This window comes from Xyrauchen texanus, chromosome 30 (assembly GCF_025860055.1).
Source record: "Xyrauchen texanus isolate HMW12.3.18 chromosome 30, RBS_HiC_50CHRs, whole genome shotgun sequence".
NCBI lineage: Eukaryota > Metazoa > Chordata > Actinopteri > Cypriniformes > Catostomidae > Xyrauchen > Xyrauchen texanus.
The window spans coordinates 19,944,320-19,968,422 of record NC_068305.1 but is presented as its reverse complement, the minus strand read 5'-3'; the positions used below and the strand labels follow the sequence as shown (position 1 = coordinate 19,968,422).

Sequence of the window (24,103 nt, the reverse complement as noted above, 5' to 3'; positions counted from 1 at the left end):
TTATGTATTTTATGCTTCTGTTGTTCTAAGTATTGGACCAATGCTTGTTCTCACTTTTCCACACTTGTTGAAATCTAGCTATATTCAAAGTCAAATGTTATGCATAGAGACTATGAGTAATGGAAGAGATATTTATTAATGTAGACTATCAGTCTAATGTGTGGACACACTCGACTCAATTTGTTTCTCATGATCTTAAATCTTTTGATCAAAATCAGAGGTTAAATTAGATCTTTTGATCTAAATGCAGAAAACAAATTCTTAATATTTCATCTTATTTTTACTAAACCCCATTTTGGGGTGTGTATAACATTGGAATGCATAATACAGTAATTCGCTTGTCAAACATGAGGAAATCTAATTTATTTGCAACTATCTGCCTAAAAACAGACAGCTGCATTTTTTTTTTTTAGAACCATAATATAACAATGCCATATTTCAGAAGGTGCTTAATCATAATCATATTTTGGAGTCAACAGGAAAACAGTCTTAAATGTCAAATAAAAGAAGGCTAAATGCATTTACTACACAAAAACATTTTACAGCATTGTTTAATTAAATAATCCTGTTACATTCAGCAGTCCCAATAAATGGTAATACGGAGTGAAATCCAGGACAATGGGTAGACTAGGTCTATGATAATAATCATTTTTAAAATCTTCTTTGTTTAAAAAAACAATATCCTAATTGTTAGTATTACGTCATGCTATTGTATCATCATCTCTCCAAAACTTCACAGAACTACCATGTGTTCTGTTCATAAAGAGACAGTAACCATGTTTTAAGATGCACTTACATTTTGTCATTTAGCAGACATTTTATCCAAAGTACCTCAAAAATGAGAAAAACACAACATCCAAAAAACTATATTGAAATCAATGATGTGCATTTTGGAAGTAGCCTATAGGAAACTTTATGATTTTAATTTTAGAGTTCTGTGTGTTTTGCAATAGTAATATTTAATATGAAAATAATACAGTTTGACACATGCAACATTTACTGTTGGCCCACTGCCCTCAATCAAGCTTGATTTTTGGCTCTTCATAGGAAAAAGTTTGGGCACCTCTGCTCAAGAATTTACTCAGAATGGTGCCAAAAACTAAAAGCATCCAGTGAGTGGAAGTACTGTGGATGTTAATGCCTTGTTGATGAGAGAGGTCAACAGAGAACGACTAAAAGTCTACAGTAACTCAGATAACCACTCTGTACATTTGTGGTGAGAAGAATAGTATGGCGCATTCTTTGGCTCCAGGAGGGGGACCGTATTCAAAGGCAGGTGGTTTTAATGTTGTGGCTAATCGGTGAATAAGTCCTTTTATACTATAAATCTCCACCTCTGTCCAGTCTGAACATTAGGTGGCGATATGCACATAGGATGTGAATTGTTCAAAAAAAAATATGATAATGTGGAAGTGATAGTGTAGATTTACTGTATAGTAAAAATAATAATAATAATAATAATAACTTTAAAGATATGGATATAACCACAGAAATAGAATGGATTACTTTTATGCTGACTTTGTGATTTTGGGGGCTTCAAAGTTCTGATCACCATTCACTTACACTGTATGGATCTACGGAGCTGAGATATTCTTCTAAACATTTTCATGTGTTCTGCAGAAGAAGTCATACACATCTGGGATGGCATGAGGGTGAGTAAATGATGAGAGCAGTTTCATTTTTGGGTGAACTACACCTTTAAGACGTCATATGAAGCTAAACATTTTGTTTTTTTAAACACATCTAAAAAAGACCCTCATATTCTATTCTATTCAGTTGTACTCATCCATACAGTTGAGCACTGTTGCTAACTCAGACTGAAAGTCATTGTGCACATGTGTCAATATAAACGCTCACCCTCCTCTAACTGAATGGACCGCTCAATTTGCCACAGTAACAAAATCACGAAATTTTCCAATTGAAGTCTACAAGTTTGCTAAAGGTTGCTACTTCTGACTTAATTACTTGAGTAGTCTGGTACTTGTGCCCATCATCATATAATCACTAAGGAATGGTCACTCTGTTTCCTCCAGGACAATTCATGCCACCATTCCCAGGGTTAGAACCCCTTCTGTGGAATTGTTTTCAACCTCAAGCCCTTGTGCCTGGATCTCATAAAAGCTCCCTTTGTTCAGCGTGAATGTCCAGTACTATGCAGACAGGAAAATGTCTGAGCAATACAACTTTCCACTGGCAGGGCCTCACGAAGCAGCTGGCAGGGACCCATGGCGCAGCTGGCAGGAGGCTCCACTATGAAGTTGCTGCGATTGTTGGCCTGGTCTTTCAGAGGAACGGCGAAAAGCCAGCCACTGGCATTGACGCCAAGTGGGTCAGCCGTGATTCCAGTTAGAGTGTGTCAGAGAACACAGGAGAATAGGAGGATTGGAGGCAAAAAAGGTGATTTAAAAAGATGTCAGATTTGCTTGTTAAAACCGCTCTGCTTGAACTCACAGAGTAGATAGGTATGTTGATAGAGATCATAGATCATTATTAGTGTGTGGATCAGTGCACTGAGGAGTGCTATTCGTATAGAAGTACAGTATGAAGACCAGAAATATTATCAAGGTCTGCCCTGCTTGTATGTAGATGGCAAAGGGAATTTTAAACCTCTAAAATGCCAGAAACAAACTTTATGCAAGTACATGAAATCAGACCCGACACTTGGCCAATGCATTGCCAACATGTTGTCTGGTTGAACAAACTAGAGTGCATTCTTGCAAAATTGTGACAGTAATAAACCTCAATAGTAAATGGGGCAAAAGAGTTACCTTCGAAAGTCTGTGGCATTAAACTGCATGTGTTATAATTCAGTAGGGCTGATTTTGACCAAAAGAATCTAATTGAAATTATAATTATTTTTTTCATTTAAACTGCAATATTATTATTACCAAATAATTACCAAACCCCCCCAACGTTTCAAAGTGGTAAGTTTGACTATTGTAGCTTTCTTACAAGTACACTGTTGATTATTGTGATCCTAACAAAGCTTCAAGTAAAAGACACATAGTGCGTCCAAGTTAGTCATCTTTTGCTTAAATGGTGTAGCCAAACTTTTGTCACCCGAACTATGAATGGAGAACAGACGCTTACTCCCGGTTGGACATTACCAGGTGTATTAGAGAGTGAGCAAGTAGCGGCCCTAACATTACAGCTTGTAATTATATAATTATAGAAGACTCTTGAGATCTAACATTTTGTAACAGTTTTAGGTAAAGCCGGCCCACAGCTGAATAGTAAACCCTTACCAAAACAGTAACATTACATAGCAAGTTAGCCGAGCACTACCGTGGATTGCAGACATAAAAACACAGTTTGTAAAAATAAATCCATCTCCACAATTGATCACTACTGATGATAGTAAGAACGGCAAACAATCTGCATAATTCTACACATTTGTAGGTAAAAGTGGGCCCGCAGACGATTAGCAAAACTATTACAACACAATAACATTAGCTAGCAGGTTAGCAGAGGCCTACAGCAGTGCACTGGGTGTACACTGTAGCTACAACACAAAACTCCACTTTTGAACTCTAAGTACCAGATAAATCCACAAAAAATTGAGCATACTTACAGGTTGTGATCCTGATGGGCCAGATTGTCCCAACAAAGTGGGAACTGCACAATCTTTCAGAAGTAACTGTCTTGAAAATCCGGCATTGGTTGTGGTTGTACTGCTAAATAATTAAAATACATTTTAACCACTGATTCTTCAATTTGTCTGCCTTTGGTTGTCTAAACAAAGAGGTTTTGTTTTTGTAGAGAAAACAGTGTTTTGTCGACATGGTGTCAACACTAACACAACTCTTCCTGGCCTCAGCTACATTTACATTTGTTTGAGGGCAGGCCAAAGTATCCCTTAAGCGGGCAGTATGCAAATGTGTTACATAGTGACGTCGATACTTTACGGAAGAAATGGCTGGACTACAATCCAACTGTTTCTTGAATTTCTTGAGCTGTGTTGCTGGTGGGAGAGAATACATCCCTTTTGCATGGACTTTGTGCTTTGTAACTTTGCAGACCTTTTACATGCACTAACAGCTATATTACGCACTAAAGGAAAGGTAAAATCCGAAAAAGCATAATAGGGCCTCTTTTAGCTTAGATTTTGGCAGAACACAGAAGGAAGACGTTTGTTTAGAGTTGACAAGGGCATTTTAAAGCAGATAATTGCTCTCATACACTTCTGTCCACAAAAACCCAGTGTTTTAGGGTAACTAGATTTGGATAGTGACATTTAGCAGCCAAGCAAAATTGGAATTATGCAAATATAGTCAATAAACCTAGAGCACTGTAAAGATACATATAGTAAGTGAATCCAGCAGCAAGTGAAGAATTATTTAATAAATAAAATAAAAAATAAAAAAACGAAATCGTGATATGACGTAAAAAACAAGTGTTTAACTTGTTTTTTACGTCATATCACGATTTCGATTTTTTTATTTTATTATTGGTTCAGCCCTATTATTCGGGTGAGTTACAATACAAATATTGACTAACTTCCTCAGGAGTATTCTCATCACACTGATGCTCTGCTATTACATTAGATGACTTAGAAAAAGAAAACTGTATATAATATCTGATATAGCACTCCATGCGGCAGCGTTGAGAAGGCAACACAAACTTTAATTATGAATCGTGGTCTGACACATTTTTAAAAATCGCACTTGCGTAGCTAGTCATTTTGTGTTCATGTAGCATTTTTCGGGCTAAAACATTTGCGACCATCTGGCAGGCATAAGTGTGAAGTGTGTGATTTCACAAATTGCCACTAGTGACACCCTAAAGAAATTTGAAAGATTTCGACAAACACATAGTTCCACCCCAGACTCATAGCATTGGTTGAGCCAATGTTGCCATGTTGGGCTGGTTGGGATTCTCAAACAAAGCAATGATTTGATGGCACCACTAAGCCAGTCAATGGCTTACTTATAGCCGTTTCTGTACTTCAAACTGGGATAACAGAGGTATTGTAGCATCAAAAGAAATGGGGGGTGTCACTAGTGCATCGAAGCTGACACATGAAAACTCACAATGTGTGTGTTAATGTGACTATAGAAGAAGAATCATAAACATGGGACGTGATTGTAAACTGTCCATTGTGCCAATGGATGGTATGCACATGAGGTTTGCCTTGATGTTTAGAGTGGCGTGGGAGCTGTACCTCAGTCATGGGAAAGATGTAAATTTCGGGACACATCATCAGTAATGTACCTTTGAATCAGGGGGTGTTTCGGCCTTTCAACACTAGACACCCTCATCAAAGGTGGCCAGCTACAGGGTGATCAAACCTGAGCTTGTGTCCCATGCCCAATCATGAAAATTAGGACTATGCAAGGCAGGAGGCGTCCTCTTCCCTGAGTCAAGCATAAGGCTGACCGCATACCTTCAGCCTCCTCATGGAGGGTTGTGACCTGGGTTCTCAAGTGGGTTATAGGGTGGGGGGATTAGTGAGTGGGTCATGTTGATGCTCTTTGAGCCCAACAAGGGTCCTCCCTTTTAATCCATATCCACTGGCTGCTTCTTTCGGCCGCTTCAGAGACTGATCTAATTGTTTGTCGCAGAGCCTGTCCACGGATGCCAAGGTCTTTCAGCAGTCTCTGGTAGAAAAAGCCACAAAACCTCTGCATCCCACTTCAACCGGATAGACTTTCGCTTTCCATCCTCGTTGTTGAGCGTCTGCTGCCAGTTCTATATAGCGCAGTTTCTTGCGTTCATAGGCCTCATCTGTTGAATTCTCCCATGGGACTGTGAGCTCAGTGATGTAAACAGACTTCAATGAAGGGGACCAGAGAACCAAGTCTGGCCTAAGGGTGGTGACTGCAATTTCAGGTGGAAAGATTAGTTGCTGGCCTATATCGACTAGCATCTTCCAGTCCCGGGCCATGGCTAGCTGTCCAGCTTCTGGTTTGGTAGGGGGATGGTTGGGCTTTTTCTGTCCCTCTCGGATGAAGGTTGGGGCTGTGATGGACTTGATTGCTCTCAGGGGCAAGGAGTTGGTGGCATTCCTCTGGCTCTCAAGAGCTGCTGCCAGACTCTTGAGGACCTGGTTGTGTCTCCAGGTGTAACGACCTTGTGTGAGGCTGATCTTACAACCGACCAAGATGTGCTTAAGAGTCGCTGGAGTTGGGCAGAGGGCACAGGTTGGGTCCTCGCCATACCACTGGTGGAGGTTTTTTGGAGATGGGAGCACATCATAGGTGGCTCTGATGATGAAGCTGATGTTGCTTGCCTCTATTTCCCAGAGCTCCCTCCAGCTAAGCTTTCTCCTCTCCAGGCCTTCCCACCTCATCCATTGTCCCTGCTTGGCAAGAGAGACAGCCTTTGCACTTCTTTCCGCCTCCTCCTGACGGCGCACCTCCTCGACCACCATGTTCCTCCTCTCTGATGTTGAGGCACTACGCCAAGTTGGCTTGTTTGTCGTAAGGCCAAGGCCTCCTCTTCCCAACTGGACGTGCCCTACAATATCGCTGTGCCTCAGGGCTGATGTAGCTTGCTGCACCGCATCGGATGGTGTCCATTTTCGTCCAGTTAACAGAGGTGGAACGGCATTGCTGATGGTCTGGTCTCTGGAGTCCTTCAAAGTCATCTGGAGTCTCACTTTAGAGCACTTGTACTCTTCGGTGAGGCTTGTGATAGGAAGTTCAAGGACCCCTTTTCCGTAGAGGCTGATGTTACACACATCAGACATTGTGCGATTCAGATTGAAGTGCTCACGTGTGTACCTGTTTGCTTCTACGTATATTGTTACAGAGGCTCTCACGTGAGCCTCTCCCAGTCTAAATGTGGCTAATTGAGTCCACAGGTCCAACATAAACAAACAACCCATTTCCTCCTCCTTGCTCACCTGTTACACCTGCATGACTCATAAAACACACATGTAAACAGCACAACCACTCAAAAATATAAAAAGGCACCAGGATGGGTTGGACAATACAACAATCATTAAAACTTTAGCGTTTATCATATTTGAAATTAATTAAAAAAAAAAATTAAAGAAACAACTATTGGCCCCAACACATGAAACAAAACAATGATAAAACAATATTTACAAGCACTATAATGAGAGTTATGATCCATTATCACATGTCCTCCACCTTTTCTCAGAACCAACTTTTTAACTCTTAGAAAAAAGTACCTGGAACAAAAATGTTATCAGATAATAATACCATGGTACTTTGATACATATACCATAGTTCTAAATGATTAGCAGATTATTTACACTTTACTCTAAGGTATTACAAGTACCGGTAATGCCAAAGTATTAAGATGGTACATGTCCAAAAACCATGGTACTACCATGGTACTCATTCATACTGTATACCAGGATATTTGAATGGTTCACCAAGGTACTTACATTAATGGTATTATCATTAGGGGTGGGGGAAAAAAACGTTTTAGCGATACTTTCCAAAATTATTCTGAGCTCAGTTTAAACAGCGGCAGCACAGTGGTACGTGCCAAAGACAGTTATAGAAACAAAGATGCGTCTTAAGCGGACAGTGCGGACACCTGATGATAAAGGTTTGAAATTTATTGAAGCATTTGTGATGGGAACGTGTGATCTACTAGCAGAGAAAACAGATGGAACAGAGCATAAGAGACTCTTGATACATTTCTGAAGCAACAACTGTGCTACTTAAACCACTTTACCATCACCTGTGCTGGTGAAGAGAGGAGAAGCTGACCACTCATAAAAGCAGATATATCTCATCCTGGACCAGCAACGTCCATTAGTGGTTAAAGTTAAAAATGAAAATGCTTTAAACAAACAAATACAATATAATCAGTTGAAATAATAGTATTCAGTGTTTTTTGATGGAGAACTAATATGTTTTTCTTCTTGTGGTTTTAAGATTTGTATAAGGTTCTACAGAAAGATACTGGAAAAATAGTGATACTCTTTTAAACAGAACAGTTAATTGAATCTTGAGGATATTCCATGTTTTGTTCACAGATCATACTGAATGTAAAAGGCCAGTTTATGTAATGTGACTCATTCAGATTTTTAAAACAGCTGTTAAATAAAAAGCTGAAAGGGGAAATTTTTTTTTTGAAGAAACTGAAAAAAAGAAAGAAATTGGAGGACAAAATACATCGTGATGCATCGAGAATCATTTTATAATTGAATCGTTACCCTTTGAACCATAACTGAATCGAATCGTGAGGCCAGTGAAGATTCACACTAATTTTCATGGTTGCATGTCCAGAAAACATGGCAAATATCACTGTACTTTTGTGTAAGTTCTTACCATAAATGTGATGTTTGTCCCTTTTAATGCATGTACATAGTAGAGAAGTGGAAAAAATTAAACATCAGAAGTATATAATGGAGTTTCTATGTATCCATTCAAATCTTTAACAAATCCAGAATCAGACTTCCCTCAAAAATGTGTCCTAGTTTCTGAGCTGGAGGGAAAATAAATAAATGTAAATAGAGGCATAAACAGTACATAGTTAACAAAAATACAAACTGTAATTTATTTATTTATTATTATTCATCCATCCATCCATATTCAACCGCTTATCCGAAGTCGGGTCGCGGGGGCAGCTGCTCCAGCAGGGGCCCCCAAACTTCCCTATCCCGAGCCACATTAACTGGGGGACCCCAAGGCATTCCCAGGCCAGTGTGGAGATGTAACCTCTCCACCTAATCCTGGGTCTTCCCCGAGGCCTCCTCCCAGCTGGACGTGCCTGAAACACCTCCCTAGGGAGCCGGCCAGGGGGCATCCTTACCAGATGCCCAAACCACCTTAACTGATTCCTTTCGACGCAAAGGAGCAGCGGATCTACTCAGAGTTCCTCTATTTATTATAATTTTTTTTTTTAAATGTCTCAAATTCCAGATAAATGTAAAAGCAATTACGCATGCAAATAAATCTTGTTTTAGCATTCCTTATCTGTAAGGCAATTTGGACAGAAGCATCTAAATGTATAAAATGTTAAATGCAAAAAATGCAAGGGAATAACTTAAATGACCTTATAAAGAAAAATAAATAAATGGAATTTTAAAACAAATCAAGACAGTAGAAATCAAACAGAATTAAAAATAAAAGCATAGCATGGATTAAAAAGGGGAAATATAATATAAATGATGCAAAATTGAATGTAATGAATAAAATAAAAAGATATCAATAAAAAGACAGCTTTAAAAGATTTTAAAATAAACGGTTTTTGAAAATGTGAATGTTTGGCACACATCTAAGTTCCATATGTAAAAGATCCAACATTGTTGGGGCATAATGGCTAAAAGCAGCTTCACAGTATGTAAAAAATTCAGCAATGGAACACCTCAAACTACAAGTTGAAACTAATTTAGATAAACGGCAAAGTTATTTAGTGCTTTAAAAACCAGTAAAAGAACCTTAAAATCAATCCTGTACTAAATGAGTAGCCAATGCAAATGACCTAAAACAGGTGTAATGTGATCTCTCCTGGATCTTGTAAGCACTGCAGCTACAGCATTTTGTACCAGATGTAGTTTAACTATACTATTCATAGGCAAGCCAGTAAAAAGTGCATTACAATGGTCGAGGTGAGAGAAAATAAAAGCACAAATCAATTTCTTAGCATCATACAATTAAATCAACCAACATCAACCAGTACAGCATAGGTTCTTAACCTGGGGGTCGCGACCCCCCAGGAGTCCCAAAGAGGTCACAGGAAAACTTTTATTTTGAACGAGTGTAAAAAATACTTGTATCATGGCACCACCTACCGGCAATTTGATATAAACTAAATACAGCTTATTGCAAGACGACACCTGGGTCTAGTAATTCATTCATTTGTAGTCATTTTAGTTGGTCAGCATTACTCATGGAGAAATTTCTAACTGGTGCTGACATTAAAATGCGTCCAACAGAAACGGTCAAAAGGAAAGAAAGCCAAAAGCAAGAAATATGACGAAAAGTACATGGAATATGGCTTCACTCAGAAGATGGGGATCCACGACAACAGTGTGTGATTTGTGATGACGTGTTAGTGAATGAGAGCCTTAAACCATCCAAGATGCTAAGGCACTTCAAAACTAAACATGAAATCCCTACAAAAAAGCCACTGGAGTTTTTTCCAATGAAAACTACAAGAGCTACATGGTCAAAAATCACTCCTTCAGTTACGATGAATGAGAGGTGAGATTGTTTTCTTACCCCATGCTAAAGACACTTGTTTTTTGTGTTTTGTGTGTCGTGAAATATTGCCATTCTTAAAAGGGGATCACACTTACAAAAAGGTTAAGGATCACTGCAGTACAACATTCCATTTATATCTTCTTCCATTGTGTAAAAAGTTTCCATTTACAACGACACTCAAGAAGCATTAGAACCAAACCGAAAGCATCGCTGTCATTTGGATTTCCTTTGGTAAATTTCACATATTATTTATTTATTTATTTGCAATCGTGCACCCCTACTTCAGACATAATCAATTTGTACACAGTTCAACTGTTTTGGCAAAGATGATTAAACCTTCTGAAATAATAAACTGTTAAGTTTGGTCATTTAGCACACCTACACTTACATGATGCATAAATATCCTGTCAGTGTTGGTGTCCAGAGAATAAAATTAGCATACATCTGATAGGCTTGCTTTTGACACCACTCTACAGGGAAGAGATGAAGTCTTGTCATCCGCAAAGCATTCCATCCTTAAAAAAAAAAGAAATTGTTTTGCGATTACAAAAATGGCATGCAGCATTTTTATTGAGAGCAGGCGATTTCTGAGTCATACAGTATCTCCAATTCCTTACTATTCCCTGGTGCACAATCACCCTTTTTCCTCCTACTGAGAGAGATGTGTGAGGTGGTCTGAAGCCTAGACAGTGAGATCACTGGAAACAGGGAGTCGGTGGAGTGTGCGTGTGTATGCGAGATCTCCAGGGAAGTTTTCACTTTTGAAACCCCATTCAGCACTGTAGCCTGCAACCACATACATCCGCATGGAAATACAACAGCAGCGTTCAGTGCAACACACACATACACACACACACACACACACGCGCACCCAACTTAGACGTAAACCATGACATCTTCATGCAAATTACACTGCAGTTCACAGACTACGCAAACCAGCTGTGTAAAATCTGAATAACAATGAGAAATGCAGTCCTGCAGCAACACAGGAATGTAAATGGACCTTTACACTGTAAAGGCTTAAAGTAAAGGTTAGGCTTGTTTTTTTTATAAAGCACAGTAACTACAATAATTTCTAAAATCCACTTGTGAAAAATGTTTCTATTTTGCATTTTTTAAATGTAATAATTAGGGCTGTAAAACTAAATCGATAAAATCGATTATCAATAATGGAAATCATCAACAATGGATATAATTATCGATTAGTTGTATATTTGCTGCAAGCATGGAGAAGCTCTGTCAGTGACATCAATTTACAGCCCAGTGAAAAACGCGTTGCATGACGAAACACGTTTGCAAAATGATGGGAACAAGTTGAAGCGGAAAAAAACATGACCCAAGTTGTTCAGCGCAAGAGAGCACTTTGTAAAAAAAAAAAAAAAAAAAAGATTATAAGCATAGTGTCATGTGATTGCCATATCAAGTGCATTGAAAGAGTGATTGTGCCGTTTGATGAGCATATGATATTTTTTGATGAGCATATAACATTTTCTGTTTATAACCTCTACGTTATGAATTAAAAATCAGGCGTGTATTTCCGCATATCTCGTGTGAGTTGCTGAAACTCTGAGCAAGTGAGCGCACATCCACGTCAATCAACCAATTGCAATAGAGAAAGAGAGCGTGATCAATTTTATAAAACTCGTGCATCATAATAACCGCACTTTCAGTTTAAATGTTATCAAATGAGCAGCTTTCATTGATGTCACGCTGATGTCCCAGAGGTCAAAGTTTGTGGTTTAAAGAGTTTGATCAGTCTCATGTACTACAATGAGCACCAGGAAGAGACTTTTCAGCATGAGTAAATCTGCACCGCGGTTACAGATTATTGTACAATATATTCAGCATTATATACAGTTTAATAATGTAAATAATGCTAAAGGTCCTGATATTTGATCGTCCTGATAATGCCAAATGTAATGTCCAATTCAACCAGTGAATCTATACCATGGCAAACATTATTTTACTGGCGACAATACTATTTTAAAACCTACAATATTAATTGAAAATACTTAAAATGTATGTAATCAATGATGGCACAGACATATGTATCTAACATAATGAGTTTTTCAGTTTGGCAGAATTATTAATATTAATATCTGGTGTCACCACTGCCCTCTGATGGCCTGCTTTTTGTCCCACTCCATCCCAGATGGAATAATTTGACTCCTTAACGAAAAGTACTTTTTGATCTACAAAGTTTTACAAATAATAAAAGGAACTGTTTTGCATATGTCCTGAAAGTAGTAGAAATAATAATAATAAATTCAAACTTAACTTCATGATTCAGTCTTTGTTCAAAGTTTTTTTGAGAGTATAGAATTGTGAATTCAATAATGTAAATCGAACCAAATCCTTATGCCCTTTATCATTTCTGTTTATATATATATATATATATATATATATATATATATATATATATATATATATATATATATATATATATATATATATATATATATATAAACATTTTTTTAAATAAAATACAGGAAATTAAAATGACATTTTTTTTTATCCGATTAATTGAAATAATTTATTAATCTTAATTTCAACATATACTGAATACATTTTTAAAATCAAAAGTTTTTTGTTAACATTAGATAATGCATCATGAACTAACACAAACAAACAATGAACAATTGTATTTTTATTAACTAACATTAACAAACATAAATAAATGCCGTAAAAATATATATTGTAAATCGATTGTATTTTGTTACAAAATACAATTACAATACAATGATATATTGTTCATGATACATAATACATTAACAACTTCATTTTACTTTATTTGATATAATAAAACAAAAATCTTTGTTTAGGTTTAAATCATATTTTGAATATTTTGCAGTTGTCACTCTTTCATAACCAAATATTGTATGAATATAACTGTATGTAGCACTCCAAACAGGACCAGCATCCAATTTATGCTGCTGTGTGAATGCAGCCTTCAAAAGTCTCAGACACATCTTTGGTATAAGAAGCATCTCTAGTTGACAAAATGCATGAAACCAACACATTTTTCAATCTATCTCCAGTTTAGCCATTTTTTCATTCATCTCTGAGGTTTACAGGGAATAAGTTATTCAGTGTGTCAGACCCCTCAACAAGATTGGATTGCAGTCAACAAGAAAATCACAACTCTTCCATAGGCACAAAGACTGTCATATCTTCAGATAAAATAAAAAAAAGACCTAATAAAAAAAACCTAAAAAGTTTACTTCCATCAAGTCTCAAGTGCAGATTTTAGCTTAACGTAATTTACAAACACTAGACTATACATTTTAATTAAGCCTGTCAACATCAGACGTGAACAGCACAACACGAAGCAAATGTCTCCCATTATAATCAATGATGCTGTATACACAGGATGCGCAATCGTGTTGCATCGTGGCTCGTCGTGCAAACAGTAAACAGCCATTTAGCACTGCACGCTTAAGTCATGCCAACAAGACAAATACATTTTTTTTTTTTTTTCAGCGCGTCTAATGTAGACCGCCTCAAGTTGTTGCGGGGTGTCAGTCACATACATGCTCTATTCTAAAACTTAGTAAGCTGCCAATGGAGCCAGCCTTTTAGCATCATAAGCCTGCTCCTACGTGCAACTTAATTATGCTGTCTCCTAAGATTCGTCTTTAGCCAAATTCTAAAGACCTCATAAGATTAATCTTCAGCCAAATTCTAAAGATCTCATAAGATTAATCTTCAGCCAAATTCTAAAGATCTCATAAGATTCATCTTTATCCAAATTCTAAAGGCATGCGGAAAACCGAAGTATTTCGAATTGAGCTAAAATGACTTTTCACATCGCCTGCACATGCGCCTGGCACTGACTACACTAAGAAGTATCACAAAGCGGTAATAAAGCGCATGCATCTAATGCATCCATTTGTGGATGCTCAAAAGAGCATACTTTATAAGTATGCTCTTTTCAGAAAAAAGTATACCCTAGCCTTAGGGCAGCATCACATGTATCCTTTGTGGATTAGGGAAGTGAAAAACTGTTTATATAAAAGCTAATATTACATTCAATACAAAAATTATAGATACAAATTGTACAGTGTAATACGAAATACATCATTTACACAGTATTTGAGTTTGCTATGTATTTTTATGCTTATTAGACTATGGCACATGCTAATGTCAAACTCTACTGAAACCATTTGCGAGTTGAGTCTCCCATGCATTCCACTATTTATGTGCCGCGCAGAGCTGTTTCCTTTGTAGAGCATTACAAATCTGTCAAGGTTCCATGTTGGTTAGAATGCTGCCTTAGAAGACAGCTGCACTATGTTTTGAAACGGAGCTTAAGTCTCAATATAGAATACTATCAGAAAACAAGCAGTAAACTAAAACAACAACAAAAACATTTTTAAAAAGAACATTTCCTCTTACCTTATTTAGGTTTGCAAAGTTCCAGAAAGGCTCTTGTGCACTGTCATTGAGCGTTTTAATTCCAAACAGAAAACTCAAATCCAATGGCAATGGAAATCCTGCAGAGGCAAAAAGGATTTGTTAAGTACCGGTATTCTTTCCTCTAGGCTAGTGGTTCACCCTCAGGTGTATCCCCTTTATGACACTTTTAGACAGGGCCAGGACAAACAAATGAGTGCAAAAAGATCAACAACCTAAAAGGCTTAAATACATATAACCTTGTACGACAGCCATACCTCTGTGAGGATTTAGGTTTGTATACAGGGTAGCAATAAGGATATTTTTATGTGTCTTATCAATTTGTTGACTTTTATTCTGCACTATAATGCATCAAAAAACCACGTCATGGTTGAGATGTGTGGTTTCCTAGTGTGTATAAAGTGTGTATGTGTGTTGTGTGTCTCTGTCTAGTTCTAAGAACTGTTCTGTAACCACCCGCCAGCTTCTCCTCTTGTCCCAGAGGTTCTGATTGTAGATGAAATCACAACTAAAACATCTATGTCATCCTGAGCCTTCACACATACACACAAAACCAAATCATAGGGCTCCCATTGCATTGTGGCAAAATAATGTCCTTCTGTTCAGGTTTACAAATTCAGACACCCACATTCATCCATGCTGGCTGGTAACACAAAAGTATCAGATTCGACCCTAAGTACAAACAAACTAGTACTTGGGACTGAATAACGCCACTGTGCCCTCAAAGCAAAATTACTGTCTAGCGGGACTGGCCTTGAATTATGTGGCTTGAGGAGACATGTGCTACTGCTTTTTGAAGTGGTTGGACATGCTATTTTTGCCTGGCTGATGATAACAGCCCACAGACTTACACTGACAGACCGAAGCCATATCTTGGACCAGTAGCAACTGCCTAGCAACTAGGGCTGCACGATATGGGGGAAATGTCATATTGCGATTATTGAGGTTAATATTGCGATATAATAAACAAATGGTAACATGAGTCAACTTGCTTGGCTATCAAGGAAAATGCACAAATAGATTACTGATACTGCTGAAATGTGTATTTCTCAACTCAAACATTCAAACTAGCAACAACAACAACTATAAATGCAGTGTTTTCAAATTAAATTATTTTTACAAAATTAAATAATATCTTTGCACTACTGCAAACTTGTTATTTTCTCAATATTACACCTAAATAAAATGGAACAATAAATAAGAACATATACATTTTCATGAAAATAAGATTGTCCAAACAAACAGAGACATTTAAGCAGACTGTAACATGTACTGTCATGTCGTATCATCATATGTTTTGCTCTTGTTCTTTCCTTCTACTCTTATGCCATCTATTGGCTCTCTTTTGTTACTTCTCTCCTTTTCCCTCGCTCCCCAGCTGTCTCTCGTCTCCCCTTAATTCTTCGTCAATTTCCTTCCCACCTGATTCCGTTTTCCCCGCTGATTAGCGCTCTACTTCTTTCCCTGCTTTCTCTGCCTTCATTGTCTGAGTCTCACTTGAGAACGCTACACGCTGTTACCATCCACAGTCAGAATTGTCGCTGTCCAGTCCTGTCCGGTATTTGTTTCCGCTCCTCTGCACCCCTCTCTCCGTTAACAACCTGGATTTGTGTTCTATTCAGTTCGCCCCTCGCTGCTAGAGGTCTGGTTGTTTATGTTTACCTTTCGCCTCTCAAGGAGAAGACTTTGTGTTCTGTTGTGATCTAATTACGAACTTTCATTAAAGACTGCTTTTTGTTATATCGCTTTTGGGTCCTCACTTACCGCACATCAGAAGACCAGAAATGGACCCAGCGATCCCGAGTCCTCTTCTGCCGGCTGTCAAGCTCCAAGGGGCAATGTTAGGCAGACACGAGGGGGAGTTATCTGCTGCCCGACATGCCATTGAGGCCCTGGCTGCTCAGGTCGCCGACCTCACCGGTCAACTCCATACTCTTTGCCTCGACTCTTCGGCCGCTTCCAGGTCTTCCGGGCCCCCTGAGCCCAGGATCAACAACCCGCCCTGCTATGCTGGTGAGCCCACATAGTGCCGCGCTTTTCTGACTCAATGCGATGTTGTTTTCTCTCACCAGCCCACCACCTACTCCTTGAGCAGGGCCCGCGTCGCATACGTGCTTTCTCTCCTCTCCGGACGGGCTCGTGAGTGGGGCACGACCATCTGGGAGGCGGAGGCTGACTGCATTAACCACTATCAAGACTTCAGGAGGGAGATGATCCGGGGTTTTGACCGTTCCGTGTTCGGCGAAGAGGCCTCCCGAGTCCTGTCCTCACTACATCAGGGTAAGCGGTCCATCACGGATTATTCCATCGAGTTCCGGACTCTCGCCGCCTCTTGCGACTGGAACGAGCCTGCCTTGCTCGCCCGCTTTCTGGAGGGTCTCTGCGCGGAGGTCAAGGACGAGATTCTCTCCCGTGAGGTTCCCAATCGAGTGGATTCCGCGATTGAACTCGCCATCCGCATCGAGAAAGGAATCGACCTTCACCGCCGGACCCGTAAGGCTGATTCTGCTTCTCTCTCAGCCCCTTTTTCCACTGCTCTACCATCCTCCTCCTTCGCCGCGCCGTCAGAGCCCATGCGGTTAGGGGGCATCCGCATCTTGGCTACAGAGGAGGAGCGAGGAATTAACCATCGCCTCTGTCTTTACTGCGGCGCTGCTACTCATCTCGTCACATCCTGTCCGGTAAAAGCCAGAGCTCACCAGTGATTGGAGAGCGACTGGTGAGCGCAACGACCCTGGCCTCTCCTTCAAGGTCCTGTTCCACATTCCCTGTCCACCTCCGTTGGACCGGCTCTTACGCTTCCTGCAAGGCTCTGATTGACTCTGGGGCAGAGGGCTGTTTTATGGACGAAACTTGGGCTCGAGAGCACAGCATTCCCCTTTCTGATTTAAGGGAGCCCTCAGCCCTGTTTGCCCTGGACGGTAGTCCCCTCCCCGGGATTCAGCGTGAGACGCTACCCTTGACCCTCACTGTCTCTGGTAATCACAGCGAGACCATTTCCTTTTTTATTTTTCAGTCACCGTTTGCTCCTATTGTTTTAGGCCACCCTTGGCTAGTTCAACATAACCCCTCCATTAATTGGTCTAAGAACACCATCCTCTCTTGGAATGTCTCTTGTTATGTGAAATGTTTAACGTCTGCTATTCCCCCCATCTCCTCTGTCTCTCTCTCTCAGGAGGAGCCTGGTGATTTGACTGGTGTGCCGGAGGACTATCACGATTTGCGAGCGGTGTTCTGTCGTTCCCGAGCCGCTTCCCTCCCTCGCACCGCTCATATGATTGTAAGATCGAGCTCCTCCCAGGAGCCACTCCCCCCCGCGGTAGACTTTACTCTCTGTTGGTTCCCGAGCGCCAAGCCCTTGAGGATTATTTATCCGCCTCGCTCGACGCCGGTACCATAGTCCCCTCCTCTTCTCCCGCCGGGGCGGGGGTTTTTTTTGTTAAGAAAAAGGACGGCTCTCTTCGGCCATGCATTGATTATCGAGGGCTGAATGACATTACAGTTAAGAATCGTTACCCGCTCCCTCTGATGTCTTCAGCCTTCGAGATCTTGCAGGGAGCCAGATATTTTACTAAATTGGATCTGCGTAACGCTTACCATCTCGTGCGCATTAGGGAGGGGGACAAGTGGAAGACAGCATTTAATACCCAGTTAGGGCACTTTGAATATTGGGTCCTTCCGTTCGGCCTTGTCAACGCCCCAGCTGTCTTTCAGGCGCTCATCAACGATGTCCTAAGAGACATGCTGAACATTTTTGTTTTCGTTTATCTCGACGATATTTAGATTTTTTCACCGTCACTCCAAATTCATGTCCTGCATGTTCGCCGCGTCCTTCAACGTTTATTGGAGAATCGTCTCTACGTTAAGGCAGAGAAGTGCCCCTTCCATGCCCCTTCAGTAGTTTTTCTTGGCTCTGTCATTTCCGCCGCGGGTATTGAGATGGATTCCGCCAAGGTCCAAGCCGTGCTCGACTGGCCCACTCCTAAGTCACGCGTCGAGCTGCAGCGCTTTCTCGGTTTTGCCAAGTTTTACCGACGCTTTATCCGCAATTTCAGTCAGGTGGCTTCCCCCCTGACCGCCCTCACGTCCGTCAAGACGCGCTTTAATTGGTCCGTCTCGGCCCAGAGGGCTTTTGACCTCCTTAAGAGCCGTTTTACGTCCGCGCCCATCTTTCTTACCCCGGATTTGTCTAGACAGTTCATCGTCGAGGTAGACGCGTCCGAAGTAGGCGTGGGAGCCATTCTCTCCCAGCGTTCCGCTGCTGACAACAAGGTCCACCCTTGCGCGTTCTTTTCCCATCGCCTGTCTCCGTCCGAACGTAATTACGATGTGGGGAACCGTGAGTTGCTCGCCATCTGCCTCGCTTTAGGCGAATGGCGCCAATGGTTGGAGGGGGCGACCGTTCCGTTTATCGTTTGGACGGACCATAGAAATTTAGAGTACATTCGTTCCGCTAAACGTCTTAATGCGCGCCAGGCTCGCTGGGCTCTATTTTTCACTCGATTCGAGTTTGTTATTTCCTACCGTCCGTGCTCTAAGAACATCAAGCCCGATGCCCTGTCGCGCCTCTTTCCTTCCTCGGTCCCCACGGACTCAAAGGAGATCCTCCCAAAGGGTTGCGTCATCGGGGCGGCAGTATGGGGAATCGAGAGACGGGTTAAACGGGCGCTTGGTAACACTCTTTCTCCGCGTAACTGTCCTAAACATCTCCTTTTCGTTCCTACCTCCACTCGCCTAGCCGTTCTTCAGTGGGCCCACTCGGCCAAGTTGGCAGGCCACCCCGGCGTCCGGGGCACGCTCGCGTCCATTCGCCAGCGCTTTTGGTGGCCCACTCGAGAGCGTGATACGCGGCGTTTCATAGCAGCTTGCTCCATCTGCGCTCAGACTAAGTCCGGTAACTCCCCCGGCGGGTCTCCTGAGACCACTTCCCATCCCCTCGCGACCGTGGTCCCATATTGCCCTAGACTTCATCACTGGTCTTCCTTCGTCGGCTGGCCCATTTCATTCCCCTCGCTAAACTCCCCTCCGCCAAGGAGACGGCACAGATTGTTGTCGAAAATGTTTTTCGCATTCACGGTCTCCCGTCCGACATCGTCTCAGACAGAGGTCCGCAGTTCACGTCTCTATTTTGGAGAGAGTTTTGTCGCTTGATTGGGGCGTCCGTCAGTCTCTCGTCCGGCTTCCACCCTCAGTCTAACGGTCAAGCCGAACGGGCCAATCAGACTGTTGGCCACATTCTGTGCAGCCTCTCCTTCCGCAACCCCGCGTCCTGGGCTGAGCACCTCCCCTGGGCCGAATACACCCATAACTCCCTTCCGTCGTCCGCTGCCGGTCTGTCCCCCTTTCAGTGTTGCCTTGGTTATCAACCTCCGCTGTTCACGTCGCAACTCGCCGACTCCAGCGTCCCCTCCGCTCAAGCTTTCGTCCAACATTGCGAACGCACTTGGTGGAGTGTTAGTTCAGCCCTGCGCCGTTTTAGAGCCCAGACAGTTAAAGCTGCTAATAAGCGTAGATCCAAGAGTCCCAGATACTGCCGCGGTCAAAGGGTGTGGCTCTCCACCCTCAACCTTCCCCTTAGGTCCGCCCCTCGTAAACTGACCCCACGCTTCATCGGCTCGTTCCGAATTTCTCAGGTCATTAACCCCGTTGCGGTACGACGACTTCTCCCCCGCTATCTTCGCCGTGTTCACCCGGTTTTCCACGTCTCCTGTGTCAAGCCTGCTGCCCGCGCTCCCACTCGTCCCTCTTCCCCCCCCCCCGTTCACGTTGAGGGCGTCCCCATCTACAGGGTCTGCAAGATTCTAGACATGCGTCCCCGGGGCCGTGGTCATCAGTTTCTGGTCGATTGGGAGGGATACAGTCCCGAGGAGAGAAGTTGGGTTCCCTCTCGGGAAGTTCTGGACCGTTCGCTGATTGATGATTTCCTCCGGAACCGCCAGGTTTCCTCCTCGAGAGAGCCAGGAGACGCTCGCTGGGGGGTACTGTCATGTCGTATCATCATATGTTTTGCTCTTGTTCTTTCCTTCTACTCTTATGCCATCTATTGGCATAAGAGTAGAAGGAAAGAACAAGAGCAAAACATATGATGATACAACATGACAGTACTCTTTTGGCTCTCTTTTGTTACTTCTCTCCTTTTCCCTCACTTGAGAACGCTACACACTGTTACTATCCACAGTCAGAATTGTCGCTGTCCAGTCCTGTCCCGCATTTGTTTCCGCTCCTCTGCACCCCTCTCTCCGTTAACAACCTGGATTTGTGTTCTATTCAGTTCGCCCCTCGCTGCTAGAGGTCTGGTTGTTTATGTTTACCTTTCGCCTCTCAAGGAGAAGACTTTGTGTTCTGTTGTGATCTAATTACGAACTTTCATTAAAGACTGCTTTGTTATATCGCTTTTGGGTCCTCACTTACCGCACATCATGTACTTTGTATAAACTCTTTTGAAAAATACACTGGATATAAAAGTGTGGTTCAATTAAATCCACTAAAACAGTTGTTGTTGCTGTTGTGTTTTTTTTTTAAATGACCAACTGGTATTTCCAAATCCTCTTTCTAAAAAGTTCTACTTATCGCTGGTACTTCTTGTCAAATGTGTGGATAATTTTCTGAAATCCCACTTTGCTAACGGTGCTTCGTGACTCTTTATATCTCCGTGAAGACTTGTCACTTATCGCAAACACATCTGTAATTATGCTGTTTTGTTTGGCTTACTGGGCTTTTTAATGTAGTTTTAGTCAATGAAAACTCTTGACATTTTAGTAACATTGAGCCATATTGATATTTTAGCCACTGAACACTGTAAAAATTATTACAGTGTAATTATTATTGTATTATTACAGTATTATTGATAAGCATTTGTCAATCTTGTTTATCCAAAACCAATACACACACACGCACACACACACACACACACACACATTTTATTGTTGTTGTCATTTTAGTGTTATTTTTCACGTAAGGTTGATCTTATCATGATGATCTCATCAATGATGCAACACGTTGCAAGTTGCAGACAGCGGGCGGGGTTGAGAGACGAGCGTCTCCGTGTTAGAGTGCGCATCACCCGGCAGAACTTTAAATATCTCCTGGTCTCGACTCCAGCTCTTCCAACTCAGTCTCTTCCACGAGAATGACAGTTTTGGAGTTTGTGTTTATTTCATGGCACGCGCCCCGTATTATATGAATTTAATTAAAGATGAAATAAAGATATATCGCCAAGCTGTGATCTGTGTTATTTTTTCTGGCCACCAGTTCAGTGTCGGTCTGCTCGGCATCCATCTTCACCTGAATTCCATGCTGCACACCGGAAACTCACATGACATGACCACATGTGCCACTCCCTAAACTGAGACTGACTGGTAATCTTTTTATTAGCAGTGTTGAAAATGGGCAAACAGCTCTCAGAGAGAATGGGTGGTCACGTCCACACGTGCACTTGTTTATTTAATAAAATTGCAGAAATTTACCGTCATATAATCGCACAGGCTGACATCGCGATTGCGATATGATTAATCATGCAGCACTACTAGCAACACCCGAACACTGTCTACACCGGGCGCATAGGTGACGCCAGGGCTTGAGGCAGTCTAAATCGGATGCATTGACAAAAACATTCTAAACCATAGTACTGATACCACTTTCTCTTCCGATCCGATATCGGAAATCTCAGTATTGGCCGATATATACTCTTATTTTTATTTTTTTATTGTATGTGTATTCTATATTGTGTGTATTGTTTACTGTACATTGTATGTTATTATTATTGTGTTGTGTAATTATGTGTACATTTGATATGTAAATTGTGTTGTGTAAATAAGTTGATTATTGTAATTGGTATATGTCTCCTCACTGTCATGACTGCTATGTTGCTCGGATCTGCACACAAGACTTTCACCTACTGTTGCACTTGTGTACATGGTAGTGTGACAAAGTGATTTGATTTGAAACCCAAACCTCTAACTACACATTATTTCAATATAAATGTATAGCTTATTAAGAAACACTTTATTATTAACTAGTATACTGGATAATGTAGCAGCAAAATTAACTAATTCCAGTCATCATATATTGTAATATTTAAACATAATATTTTTTCAACTTGTATCTGGACTTTAAAGGATTCAGATCTCTTTTTTGTTCAATTTAGTTGTAAGATATCAGGTCACTTTTCATTCACAGTTATTTTTTTTGGAACCCATTAAACTTAAATAGTAATAATTTGTAAACCAATAATAATAATAATAATAATACAAAAATAAAAAAACATTATTATTATTATTATTATTATTGACTTTTAGGATTTTAAATACAGTAATTTATTACGTGTACCTTTAACTTTAAAACCCTCACACTTTTATTTTAACTCTCCAGGAAGTCCTGCATGTGTCTATTTGTAGGAAAGTTCATAGTAGTTTAATTCGCTTCTTGTTCAAATTCTGGTAAAATGCAACTAAAGTGCCGTTCTAAATGTATATTTTAAGTAAACCGAACTATTGAGCATCTACATCTGAGATGTTGTTTGTGAGTAGCGCTCAAATATTGAGCGCTACTCACAAAAGTCTAAAAATAAAGTCTAAAAATAGCCGCAAATGTGTGTGTAAACAGAGCAGCGCCATTCAATAACGCGCTGGCATATTATATACATTTACTTATTAATAAACACAGCCTTTTGTGATTCACAGAGCTATCGCACGTCTTCAAGTGGCTTTGAATAAAATGACCAAGTCATATTGTAACAGATTGACCTAATTGACTGGGGTGCCAAGCAGGTGTTTAAACCTACTACATTTCGTTGAGTCAGTCAACCATACAAAGGATGCAAACATAAAAAAATTGTAGGAACCCTTAATATGTGGATGAAGAATTAACACACAAACAGCAATAGGCTCAATTCATATAAACTGTTATTAGTTTTGAGCAAGATAATATTCAGTGAGGGGAAAGCATTAATGATTCACAAATGCCAACACAAAAAACAACAAAACCGGAAACCAAAAAAATCCCAGAAATTCAAATACTCAATTCCCAATTCTGGGGCTCATTTAACATGACAAAATCTTTCAACAAAAACAAATCAGTTCATTCAAAAATTAAATTAATTCAAATTCAGTTCATTTCTTTTCAACTCATTTAGAGTGCAAACCACCAGTTTCACAAGTTCACATGAACAGTTCTTGACTGAGTTCTCAATCCAGCATAGTTGCTTGCACATGCACTTAGACCTTTAAGTCCATTCAGACCAGCACTGAGCAACCAGTCCACTGTGCAGTTCAAAAAGAGTTCTCAGCACTTTAAACAACATTTACACAGTCTCATGGTCAAAAGTCTCCACTGTCAAACCCAACATAAGAACAGTAAAAAAAAACAATACTTGTTTGGTTTTGTCCAGTCAGTCAGTTAGAGAAATGACCTGTCCTCCATGGTTGTTTGGACCATAAGTAGTTTCTCTGAACATCCATCAACTTCCAAAAGATCCATAAATCCCAAGGCAAATCAATGAAAGGTTCCTTTTCACCTCACAGGGTTTTTTTTAAGGAGATATGCAGGGATTAACTTCCCACATC

At 40.7% G+C, this 24,103-nt stretch overlaps 1 protein-coding gene across 1 annotated transcript in view; it reads right to left on the bottom strand.

Annotated features, from left to right (window-relative positions):
* The window catches only part of clocka (clock circadian regulator a), a 90,097-nt gene that overhangs the window by 51,921 nt on the left and 14,073 nt on the right, over positions 1-24,103 (bottom strand). The window contains exon 2 of the mRNA XM_052098754.1: positions 14,523-14,620. The gene's annotated coding sequence lies outside the window, so the exon portion shown is untranslated. The remainder of the gene's footprint in view (positions 1-14,522; positions 14,621-24,103) is intronic.